Below are 13,608 nucleotides of genomic sequence, written 5' to 3'. Positions count from 1 at the left end.
TTAGGGTGTGTGGGAAGGGTGTCTTTTCCTTTCCAAAAACATTGTTTTTAGGGTTTTATGACTTGTAATTCCTGCTTTCATGATGTGCTTATTTTAGGTGTTTGTTAAAGTTAGGGCTTTAGTTGATTGTCCTTTCAGTTACATAGTTTTGGATCATCCTTTGGATGAAATGTTAAACCAAAATCCCATCTGCTTGACTTGGTGGTAGCTTAGGTGGACATAAAAGATCCCACAGCACCTACTGAAAAGCATAGGGGAAGTTTCCTAATACCCCGGCCAAATTTACCCTGGTAGTATCAATACTACTTTAGGTCTCTTCTGAAATGAGATCACTACCCTAGTGGGATAAAGCTGGTTAACAAAGGTTAAACAAATATTGTAGTTTAGGGGAGTTTGTTTTTGAAAACTTGGGGTAGACTCACCACCCGTTCAGTGCCTGTAGGTGTTGGCCATTTTGCAGAGATGAAATTTACAAATAGTTGTTTTAGAAGAGATGAACAAGTAAAAGTAATATTCGTGAAAGAAGACCACACCTGGAAGTTATAACATTAGTAGCATACTAAAGGACACAATTTCTCTTTCCTCACCTGGCCACCTACTGTTATATCTTCTGTTTGTCTCGCCTTACCAGTGTAACAGTGGCAATCAATCAACTATAAATGACATCTTCCATTTCTTTTTTTTTAAATCTTCTGACAGAATTTATTGACAACTAACTGAGACCAGAGATGGATCATGGTAAAACAGGGCCATTCCAGTGTCTCATCACTTGGCTCCACCCCCCACCCCACCCCCAATTTTCAAAAAAAATGTTCAAAATTCCTTTTTACTTTTGAAATGATTACAGAGATTTAAATTTAAAACTCTATTTATCTTTTCTTGACCAGGTTAGCAGCCTCTTTTCAAGGGAGACATGAGGGGGTATTTATACAACTAGGAAAACTTTATCATTGTTGCAAGTGGGACCCATTTTGGAGGAGCACTTCCTGATTGTGTTCCAAGCACAGAGGTGCTCTGCAGAAACAGGGAGGTAGATGGAGAGAAGATGGAGTAAAGTAAAAATAGAGGAGAAAGCAAATATCAAGACTGGAAAATGTGTGCAGGATTCCGAGGAAAAACTTCAAAGAAATCAGTTTGATAAAGATGAGTTGGCAAATGATGGATGTATAATTGCAACCTACCAGTAATGAGGGTTGTGGGATGATTTAGTTAAAGAAATGGTGGTACACAGTGAGATGGAAAATGAAGGAGATGTTTCCTGGTACATTATATGATGAAAATACATAGGATGCATTGACAACCCTGAAGAATAGTGGTGAGATGGAAAAGAAAACATATACAGAGAAAGTAATGGAATACAAAAGTGTAAAAATGCAGTAGTAGAAAGGAAAGTAGAAGAACAACCTAAACATGTTTTTTTTTTCCTGTGGGGAAAAGAATGGCATTTGATAAGTAACTGTGATAAAAGAAAATATATTTGTGGGAAAATGGGACATGATACAAAAACTATGAATTGAAATGTTATAAATGTAACAAAAATTGGACATTTATGAATATATTGCAAAAATGAAAAAGAAAAAGGAAGAGAAGAAAATTAACAAAGAGAAGAAATTTGATAAGTAGTAGAAATAGAAGAAACATTTGAAGAGTAAAAAAAATAATAATGAAGACATAAAAAAGTTCTGAAAAAAATGATGAAGAAGACATAAATTGAGAGGTAGTAAAAATAATTCTATTGGTAAAAAGGTAAGAGAGAGAAAAAAAGAAAATTTAAAGAGATAAGTACAAAACAAAAAATAGGGGAAATAAATGAAAAATAATGTATACAGCTAATGATTGGGGGTTGGTATAATTGTTGAGGCGTTTGACTCACAGACACAAGGTACAGTGTTTGATTCTCACCTTTGGGAGGGAAATTGGCTAGGCTTACAATGGCCTATTAAAAAGCTAGCCTAATAATTAGCTATGAACTTATGAAACCATGAATCTAAGGAAAAGGTAAAAATTAAAACTTTAGAGTACTTTCTTTAAATGTGAATAGCATTAAGAATATAGTAAGAAGAATAGGGATTTTGGAGTGATGTAATACATGTGATGTAGGTGTGATTATATTAGAAGACAAAAGATTTTTTTAACAAATGAAGAAAGATTACTAACAGAAAAACTATGGCGAGGAAAGATAATCTGGAATTTAGGAAATGAGAGATGTTATGGAATAGCCATGTTCTGTAGAAACACAGTAAAGATATTAGATTTAACTTTAGTGAAAATGAGAAGATTACCCATTGCTGATTTAAAATGAAAAGAAAAAGTATATATAATTATAACATTATATGCTTATATTAATTATAAAGAAAGGGAAAGCTTATTTCATCAAATTTAGACTATGTAGTGATAAATATGAATACTCTAATAACAGGACACTTTAATTGTGATTTAAGAGCCATACATAAAAAGAAAGGAAATTATATAAGTAAAATGTTAGAAGTTATAAGATATGGTAAGTTAAAAAATCATGGATTTATAAAAGGGGTATGTATAGAACTGAAAGAGATTATTTTATAGTATCAGAAGGTTTAGTAATAGGAGAAGGGGAGGCGGTTGAAACAGAATTTTCTGATCATCTTGCAAAATGGCTAGAAATAAAGGAAAACAAAGACTATATAAAAATTGGTAAAGGAATAAAAAGGATAAATGAGAAAGCATGGAATGAAGAAGGAGATATATTAGTAATACAGTTATGGAAAGGTCATATTCCTGTGAGAACATTTAAAAAAAATTGGTCTGAATGGTGAATGATTTTTAAGGAAAAATATAAAAAATGTTGTTTATAGTGGCAGTATGATGTGAAAAAATTAAAGAAAAACATAAAAGAACATATAACAATGCATTGGAAGATTTAGAACATAATGCTAGAAAGTATTATGACAAAGAAACAGAATTATGTGAAAGAAATCAAGACAAAATATAAGAATTGTTATGTAAGCAAAGATATTTTTACAAGGGAAAAGAGAAGAATTGAGTTACTTAAGCAGATTAGTAAGGAAAGGTGATAGTGTAATGAGCAAAATAAAAATGTAAAAGGAGAAACAGAAAGAACTGAGAAAAAGACTATGAATAGTGTAGTACATGTAGAAGAAATGTTTAAAGAAAAAAGAAGGCAGTGTAAAAACAAAGAAAGTAAAAAAGTTATCAGAAAAAGAGAATAAATGGAAATTTCTTTAAAAGAACTAGATAAAGTATTAGGACAAGTCAATACAGATTCAGTTGCAGGACCAGATGGAATACGGTATGAACTGTATAAAAATATATTTAAAAGATTTTGAATGGTTAAATGAAGGTTTCATGTATAAAGTATTGTGTAGTGTAATACTTAAATTCATATGGAAAAAGGAAGATAGAAGACAATTAAAAAATGGAGACCAATAGTAATGAATAATAATGATTATAAGGTCATTTTGAAAATAATACAAAACAGATTTGAAACTAAAATGGAAATTATCGAAGATAGTATGTATAGTATAAAGGGAGTGTCTATATTAGAAGGACGAACAGTCAGAATGTCGACAACCGGTTGATCGGCATGTATGTGTGGAATGACCATTCCAGCGAATGACCACATCATCAATTTCTTTCCAAGGGAAAGAAATCAATAGACCAAATATGAAAAACACAATATAACACACACTATAAAATGGGGGGCTTTGCTCCCCACACCCACCAATGTGGGGGGCTGTGCACCCCACACCCCCTAAATAAATATACTAACTCCGAGATTGCACTGCAGTGGGGAAAGTAGCAGATTTAACACAACAGCCAACCAATTTATTTCCCTTTGAAAGAAATCGATAATGTGGCCGTTCACGGAAATGGTTGTTCGACACATATGTGTCCATCAGGAGGTTGTCAACATTGGGACCATTCATGCTTCTAATATAGACCCATAAAGGGAAAGGGCTTTCAAGAATTATTAATGATAGTTCTAGAAATTGTGGATGATATTATGAATAGAAAAGAAGCAACAAAAATCATGATAGGAGACCTTAATAAGGCATTTGACACAGCTAGACATGAAATCTTATAGGTAATAAAAGAATATAAGTGAGAAAGTTAGGAAATTATGCATATCAGCCTATAGTAATAATAAAGTAAAAATACTTGTAAATGGCTGGTTAAGCCAAGAGGTACATATGAAGAGTGGTGGAAGACCGGGATGTCTAATGAGCTGTTTACTCTTTGCATTAGTTACAAATGTGATGATATATGAAATAAATTACAAAATGAAGGAGGTGGAGTATATAATACCTGAAGGGTTAAGAATTGCAAAAAAAAATTGGCTAAAAGAAGTAATAATTTGCATATATGAGTTTTGTGTGTCAAGGAGTGATGAGGTTAGCTTTAAATAAATAGAAAAGCAAAGATTTTGTGATGTAGTAAAGATATGGGTATATATTTTACAATGAATTTAATTTTTATGCTGGGTATAAAATTTGGGAATAAAGATAAAAGTAGAATTGAATGGGAAAAAACAATAGAAGAAATAAAGCAAATCTTTTTTCCCCCTCTGGAGAACATATGAATCATCATTCAGAAAAAAATGGCTTATTTGATCAATTAAGTACTGTGAAAAACAGCATACTTAAGTGTGATTATGTTGCCAACATTATTTGAAAAGTAATTATTGCAGATAATATTTTTAATTTATATGGGGTTCTAGATTAAACCCAGTAAAAAGATGCATTTGTATTTAAACAAATAAGAAAAAGGTTTACGGTTAATTACCCCATTGGTGCATACTGCTTCATTAAATTTTTACAAAGTGTGTAAAGTAGATAAATTAAAAAGTTGAGATATTAGTAGTAAAACTGTATAAATTTAAGTATTATACATTTTGGGGTATGTTAAAAAAGAGTAGAAGAGAAAACAAGTGTATAAATGAAGAAATAAAATGTTACCAAGAAAAAATAGTATGTTTGTAGAAAATAAAAAATTGATGATGTAGAAACGCATAAAAACATATGGAATGAGAATGGAATTAGAAAACATTACTATGTAAAACAACTTTAAAATCTAACAGATGAAAAAATTATACCTATGAAAATAAAAAGCAAATGTTGCAAACAGAAAGTAGAATGTCAAGATTTTTTGTGGAGGTTGGTAATAGATAAATTGCAATAAAAGGAAATATGCCATATAAAAAGAAATGTGATAGAATACATTTACATTGTCAAGAAGAAGAAACTATGGAACATGTGCTTTTGAAATGTAAAATTAAAAAATGTTATAGGGCAAACTATATAAAGAAGATTTTTTCAAAGATATAAAAGAAGTGGATAAAATAAACATAGGTATGATTACATATAGATATGATATTATAAGAAAAGAAGTAAAGAATATGTTAAAAGAGTGGATACAAAGTCATTTTATGATAGATGGGCTATAATGAATGAAAGAATAAATAAAATTGTTTCATGCTAAATAAATTTTATCAACAATATTAAATAAAATCAGATGGTGATTATAGAAAAAGGGAGTAGAGGTCTAACAGAAGTGAAAATTTAGTCTGATTGTAAAGGAAATTCTGACTATATGTAAACAGTTGTGTATGTCTATATATTTGTACATTTGTAAATATTTTTAAGTGTAGATATTTTGTAAATAACAGTTCTCTTTGTATAAAAATAATGGACCCCTACTCTTTTCAGTAGATGCCTTGGGATTTTTTACATCCTCCTGAGCTACACAAACTCAGGCATTTGGGGCTCCTGTTTAATATCCCATCTAAAATGCAACAAACTTGAGAGTGCATTGACCTTCCTGATTGTTTTAAATGTATTTCTTGTTTAATAACGCAACATTTGTTAGAGTGGATTTAGACTTGTATTTTTGAACATTTTTTCCAGTAAGCAGTGAAACGAAATTGTAAACCAATAATTGGAAAAGTACCCATTTTAGAACATTTATATCATTCTAATGGCTGACGTTGAAAGTCTGACAGTCGGTGTAGACAATTAAAGCTCTTGCTTCCTCTAACTAAGGTATAGGACTTGAGTCTGAGTATGTTACTTAACTCTGCCATGTCTAACCTGGGCATTTTACACACACACACACACACACACACACACACACACACACACACACACACACACACACACACACACAGGGCTGGTGCTAGCATTTTGGGGGCCCCCAGCAAATGTCAAGTTGGGGGCCCCCTGGACACTTCCAGTCTAAGTATCACCCTGTTACTGCCACCCCATCCATCCTTTTAGCTCTTGCTGCAAACTTTTAGGAGTAGTATACACAGACTGATCTGTAGCTACAATGCCTATGTACAGCACTATACTGGCTCATCTCACAAAGGGACATTCACAGTTACTGCATTTAGATGTAACAATGATACATTACAACAATGCTATGTACTGGGCTGGACTTAGGTGAAATGGCACCCTAGACACTGCCTACTGTTTCAGCCCCTCCAAAAAACACACACACACATCCTGTATGCTCCCCTCTGTTTCTCCCCATCTTGGGTTCCCCACACCATGCACATTATGTTTTTATTCTGTTTCTCACATTTTACCTTTCTATTCAACTTTTTCAAGAAGCCATAACTTTATATATGCTCTGAAGTGCTTTTTTATTTTTTTTTTCATTTTTACCCAACCTTTTCATCCAATAATGGCCTTAGCAGAAATTATGATTAAAGAACGAAATTCAGTGTTGCTGTTCAACTTTGGTTTTCCCTTGCATCCTTTCAACAGACCTTTACTGACCAAGACAGCACATTAATAACCATTTAGGAAATAACTCAAGCTGGGACTCCCAGAAGCCATAGGGGTTATAGAGGCTCTAGAATGTATTTTAGAGCATTTCCCAACCTTTTAATCCAACAGTGGCCTAAACAAAAATCATGTAAGAAAAATAATTTCAGTCTTATTTTTTTTCTTTCAATGAAGACGTAAGCTGTGCCCAAGGCTTAATATTCAAAGCTGACAAAATAGTAGCTCACAATAAACTAACAAGCCAGTTGTTATGAGGATATACAGATCCTGTCTGGGAATACTGCCTGCCTCCTTAATCCCCCTAAAAAATAGTTACTGCCAGTGCATCTTTTTGGTATTAGACTGGAATGAATGCAGAGACTCAAATGGTCACAGTCATGTACTTCAAGTGATTGTATAGCATGCCTCCTGACTCCTCACCCCAATCCCCAAATGGAGCTTATATACATGCTTGATGTCTGATTGTGAGAAAAGTGAAAAAAAAATAATGACTGCAGTAATGGATTCTACTTTATTGTTCATAGACAGTACACTGCCCCAACAGGATCTAAAGTAGCTTTGTTTGTACTTCTCTGAGATCTGTGAGAAATATAAATGAAACAATGACCACACAATCTCCATCCCTCTGTACACACGCATCTGAGCAGGGCTGGTTTTAGAATGGGTGCAGTTGACAGCAGAGACCATTATCAGTTTTATCGTAACAGGGTCATATCACAACTCCATTCAGGTTAAAGTCGTAATCAGAAAATGAAAGCATTTTTTCTCCTATTTTTTCCTTAACCAGAGACAGCTTTTGTGGGGCCCCTATGTCATCAAGGATGAAGAGGGAGCTCCTCTCTACCCATTTATACAGTCTGAGAAGGGGGATTAAAAGATTCCTAGAAGTTCTAAGTTTCTGAATGTCTTCTGATATATGCTGTGTCTTACTTTTGAAATATAGTTACTTGTAAGCTGCAGTTTTTACTGATGTGTTTTACCCATGTGTGTGTCCTGGCATTATTGGATGTGTGTACTGATAAAACTTAGTGAACCCTGACAACCCAATCCAAGAACTTGGTCTTTCTCTACTTTACTGACTATTAGCAAGCCAGCAATTGTATTGATCTGTTGGGTCATGTCATAATGTACAGTTATGCCTGCTGAGTTCAACCTTTTTGTATACTGTAGCATTTTCCTATTGTGCTAAACATTTGTGAAATGATTTATTTTTACTCTTTTCTCGCTCTGTTAACCTTTAGCATGTGCCAGTGTATTCCTACTGTTATGCCTTCTGAAATGATGTTTCTACATCCATTTTGCTCTCTTTGAGTATTATTGTACTATTATTATTACTTTTGTGGAGCTTTTCTCCCTGGGCCTCCACTGAAAATGGACATGCATCCAGTCGGACTTTCCCGGTGAACAAATGTTGACTTACTCAGTCTCTCTCTCTCTCTCCTTGTAAAGACTTACTTCCCCCACTACTTCCTCTACCTCTTCTCCTCTATTAACCTGTAAACTTCCTCATACATCTCTCCCTTCTTTTTTTCCTCACATTCTCCTAGTATGTCTTCCCATACCATTTATACTATCCTTGTCTCATGCTCCCTTCTTGTGCTACTAATTCCTCTTTATTCTGCTACTTCTTACTCTTCCAAAACACCCCTATCCCTACCTCCTTCTCAAACCATCCCATGCACTCACCCAAAACCATTCCTAGCATCCTACTTCCATACAATAACACCCTTTCTGATTTCTCCTAGCCTAATACACCTATTCCTCCCCAAACTCCTCTCCACCACAACAAATACCTTCACTCTTCAATCACTACTAGCCGCAAACAGCTTCCTTCTCAATAAACCCAAAAAGCTAAAAGTTATTCCCATTAATGACCTAGCCTTATCTGGAGACATCCATCCTAACCCTGGCCCTTACCTCACAGCAAACTCCTCCCCTTCCCCACTTCATCCATTTCACACATCCACTCTCCCCCCTCCCTCTTCTTCTTCTACCTCCTGTCCTAACACCCTTAAGTTCTTCACCATAAATGCCCAAAGCCTTAATAACAAAATACACCAAACACAAGCTTGGATTTCACACAACCAACCTGACATCCTAGTCATCTCAGAAACCTGGCTAAAACCCCATATTGCTGACTCTAAAATCCTCCCACCTGGATTCCAAATCCATAGAAGTGACCGTTTAAACAGAAAAGGTGGAGGCTCTGCTCTAATCTACTCCAACCTTCTCTCTCTAATTCCTCTACAAACTCCAATTCCAAAATTCAAAAATACTGAACTAACTGCTTGTCTCCTACAATTAAATAAACATAAAAATATCTGCATTATCTCGCTATATATTTCCCCAGGTGACAACATCTCTACCCTTGAAAATATTCTTCACTGGGCCTCTACTAAAATAAATTTTGAAACCTACATTCTAGGCGATGTTAATATTGATTGGAATAAAATCAAGTCACCTTCTCCCTCCTTATTCATTAACCTCTACAATTTCTCCCAAGTAATACAGACAACCACTCGCCCTAACAAACACCACCCCCCAGGATCAGTCATCGACTGGGTCCTAGTCTCCCATCCAAATAAAATAACTCTCTCTGGTACTATCCAAGACACAGTCAGTGACCATATCCCTGCTTTCATAAATCGCTCAACCAACAATACTAAACACCAACACCACTATTTCCACACTCGCAATCTCAGCAACTTCAACCCCTCAAATTTCTCAAAATGTTTTAAATATATAAACTGGCAAATCCTTTATACTCTTCCCCTTGACAATGCAGTAAAATATTTTAACTCTATCTTCCTAAAAACCCTCAACTCCCAAGCCCCACCAAGAAACAAACAAATCAAGACTAATTCTGCTCCTTGGCTAGCCAAAGAAACTAAACAAATCATGCACTCCAGGGACAAATCCTGGAAGCTCTACCAAAAAAATAAGATGCCTTCTACCTTGCTTCTATACACCCAACTCCGAAACCAAGTAAAGAAACTAATCACCTCAGACAAAAAAAATTACTACAATAAACTTCAGTCCAATAATAACAAGAACCCTAAACAATTCTGGAAATCTATTAATTCCCTACTCCACCCAGGATCTAGGAATAATCCCTGCCCTGACCCTAGCTTAACCGACTCAGAACTAAGCTCTCACTTCAACACATTCTTTACAGAATCCATAGCTAATCTAACCAAATCTTTTCCCAACAATAATCCATACAACTCTCTCTCCTCTACTTCCAGCACCCCTAGTAACTGTACACTTAATTTTCAACTCAAACCTGTACCAACTATTTTCATAAAAAGACTCCTATCAAAACTAAAGCCTTGCTCAAATGCCCCAGACAACTTACCCTCCTCCTTCCTCAAAACTGCTGCGGATGGTATTTCTCTCCCTATCAGCATCCTAATTAACAGATCTTTAAAAGAGTCTTATGTACCCAAACTTTGGTGATCTGCCTTCATTCTACCTCTACACAAAGGAGGCAAAAACTACAATATCTCTAATTTCCGCCCAATTGCCATACTCTCACCATTATCAAAAATACTTGAAAAATATGTCCATCACCAACTTATGCCTTTTTTAACTCAGAATCTCCTCTTAACTCCCACCCAGCATGTCTTCTGCCCTGGCCACAGCACCACTACTGCCTTACTATCCTTCTTAGACACAATAAATCGAGCACGCGATTCTGGATTTCTAGTATCCACAGTACTGCTAGACCTTTCCAAAGCCTTTGATACCATCTCCCACAAGCACCTTCTCTTTCATCTCTCCAACCTTCATCTCTCCCCTGATACCCTTTCCTGGTTCTCCAGCTACCTATCTGACAGATCTGAAGCTGTCAGATGGAAGAACTCTACCTCCTCTTTCTTGCCAACACCCACCGTTGTTCCCCAGGGGTCCATCCTCGGACCCATGCTTTTCAACATTTTCATTAACAACCTTCACTCAATCATCCCTGATACAACAGTTATCCAATATGCAGATGACTCCACCTTAGTCTGTGCCGCCTCCAACCTTCCAGAACTATTGACTAAAACTCAAACAGCTTTTTCCACTACCGAAAATTGGATGCACCAAAACCATCTCTCACTCAACTCTAACAAATTTAAAATTCTGCTATTTCCTCCCTCCAGAAACTTTTCCTTCGACAAGAATGCTTTCAAAGTCCTTAACCAGAGCAACTCTGCCATAGAAGTGGTCCCTTCCGCAAAACACCTCTGCATTACCATAGACGAACACCTTAAATTTGATATCCACATCCAACAAAACATCAAGAAAACCCATCAAAAGCTAGGCATGCTCTATACAAATAACCGCTTTCTCTCCAACTCCGCAAGGCAAACTATTGCTAATACCTACCTCCTACCCACTCTATTATATGGAGCCCCTCTACTAACATATCTTCTTCCAACACCTCTAAACTCGAAACTTGCTATAATAAAATCTCCAAATTCGCAACTAAATCCAAAACCTCTACTCACCACTGCCTAACCCTACAATCTCTGAATTGGCTGGAACTCCCAAACCTCGTAGACTATTTCCAACTAACCACTGCCCGCAAATTAATATTCTATCCAGATAAATGCCCAGCCTTAACAAACATCCTTCCCCCTTACATTCCAACCAGATCTTTGAGATCTGAACACCAAAATTTAATCTCTGTCCACAAACCCAAATGCCCTGCAGGCCAACACCTTCTCTCTTTCACTGTTGGCAAAAAATGGAACTCTCTCCCTCCTTCACTCAGGACTACACCTAACTCTGAATCCTTCAAAACCCTACTTTTCTCTTACCTATCCACTAAACATAAATGCTCCTGCTTTCACCCTACATAACTATCTTAAGAATTTCCCCTTTGAGCTCTTCATTCTCCTGCTTTTCTCTGCACTATTAGCTCTTTTCTATTATCCTAATTAAACCTAAGCTAACATACTCAGACTAAGCATCCTCTCTCTCAACTCCAAGTATTGTATATATTGTAAATATCAAGTAAGTCATATATACTTATTGTCCAGTCAATCTAAACCTACTGTCCTGAATGTAAATACCTACAAACTGTGCTACCTATGTCAAATTTGTATTTCAATTCCAATTTATCCCCTGTACCTGATTGCATATATGTATTTTCCACTGCATTATGTAACCTTTGTATCCATTTATGTATGTACTTACCATTGCATTATGTAACCTTGTAACCATATTGCTTATTGGAGCTTTTCTCCCCGGGCCTCCACTGAAAATGGGCACACCACTGGCCCAGTGGACTTCCCCGGTAACCAAACTAAAATAAATAAATAAATGTAAAATAATAAATAAATAAAAATAATTTTTTTACACACACACACACACACACACACACACACACACACACACACACACACGCACACGCATACATGCATAAGTCAAAGCAATACTAGATTTATACTTATTTCAGCAAATAATAATATATTGTGCATCACTGGTATTGCCATATCAGATCAGTGACTGCTATTTAGCAGTTGTCAAACAGAGGTAAATCACTTTTATTTACCTCATTAATGAGTAAGTGAATACCTGTCACTATCCCTGATTTCACAGATATTCCCTGATTTTGCCTCATAATTTTGCTCTGTCCTTTGTTAAAAAGTTTTATTTGCTAGTATGTAACTCATTCAAAATTACAGACAGTCAATAAATCCAGACATCATAGCTGTATACTTCTTATTGTCCAAAAAATGCCTGCTGATGCAAAATGTGTTATTCTAGTAACTTTTTAAGTGAATTACAGTAATGTTTAAAATGTGTTCCTCATTTTGAGCCTTCATTCTGCTATTAGTTTGGCACTGAAAAGAATTCTTCAACAAAGATGTTGAGACTTATAGTATCGGATGTTTTGCCAGTATTTATTAAACTCCATGAAAGATAAACCATCCCTTAAGATCAGAAGCATTAGCTCTTAAAATCCATGGTGGGCACTACGATCAGTCACTCTGAGCTGCTGATCTCTCGAGTGCTTACCTTGCTCATGTTCATTATCAGCTTTCTCCTAAAAGCGTCATATCACAGCCCTGTTCAGGTAAAGATAATCAAAAATACATTTTTCCACAGCCAACAACAGCTTTTGTGGGGCCCCTACACAGTCAAGGATGATTACGTGGCCTCTGAAGCCACTGGTACTGCAGGTACCTAAAGCTGGCTATGTTGATAGTTTTAATGGCAGATGTCCACCAGCAGGGTTTAACTAAGCCAGGGGCATTATGTCAGTGCTAAAATATTTAATGGAATTGTGAAGCCTGTCACTTGACAAAACACTGTTACTATAACTAAATATCTTTGAATTTTGAAGGAGCTATAAATAAGAGTTACTATTACCTTCTACTATGAACTGTCTGACAGTTTCTAATATTTTTCAGCCTTATTTCTATGTAAATACCACTGTCATATCTGCTTGTTGATGCATGTTTTACTGGCGCTTTTCTCTCTGGGCCTCCACTGAAAATGGATATGTTGTTCAGTCAGACTTTCCCGGTCAACAAATGTAAAATAAAATAAATTACCCATCTGGTTTGTTAAGCATATAAGAGTACTGTACTCGTTTTTGTTGGTTTAACAGGCATGTTACAAAATATCAAGATAAGATAACTTGCTGTGGTTGGGGGCCCCCCCCAGGATCAGGGGGCCCCCAGTGACCGCACGGTTCGCTGGTGCCTAAAACCGGCTATGCACACACACACACACACACACACACACACACACACACACACACACACACACACACACACATGAGATGACTAGCTCTATTCCATAATACAGTTCTATTCAAGCCTGGAAAGCA

General features: G+C 35.9%; 1 protein-coding gene across 2 annotated transcripts in view; it reads left to right on the top strand.

The window, feature by feature from the left end:
- Positions 1-13,608, top strand: part of NCKAP1L (NCK associated protein 1 like) — a 1,498,172-nt gene that overhangs the window by 1,448,971 nt on the left and 35,593 nt on the right. The window lies entirely within an intron of this gene.

The sequence above is a fragment of the Protopterus annectens genome, chromosome 9.part0, assembly GCF_019279795.1.
Source record: "Protopterus annectens isolate FY-2018-M chromosome 9.part0, PAN1.0, whole genome shotgun sequence".
NCBI classification, from domain to species: domain Eukaryota; kingdom Metazoa; phylum Chordata; order Ceratodontiformes; family Protopteridae; genus Protopterus; species Protopterus annectens.
Note: the sequence above shows the minus strand (reverse complement) of the source record. Positions and strands in the feature narration are given on the sequence as shown.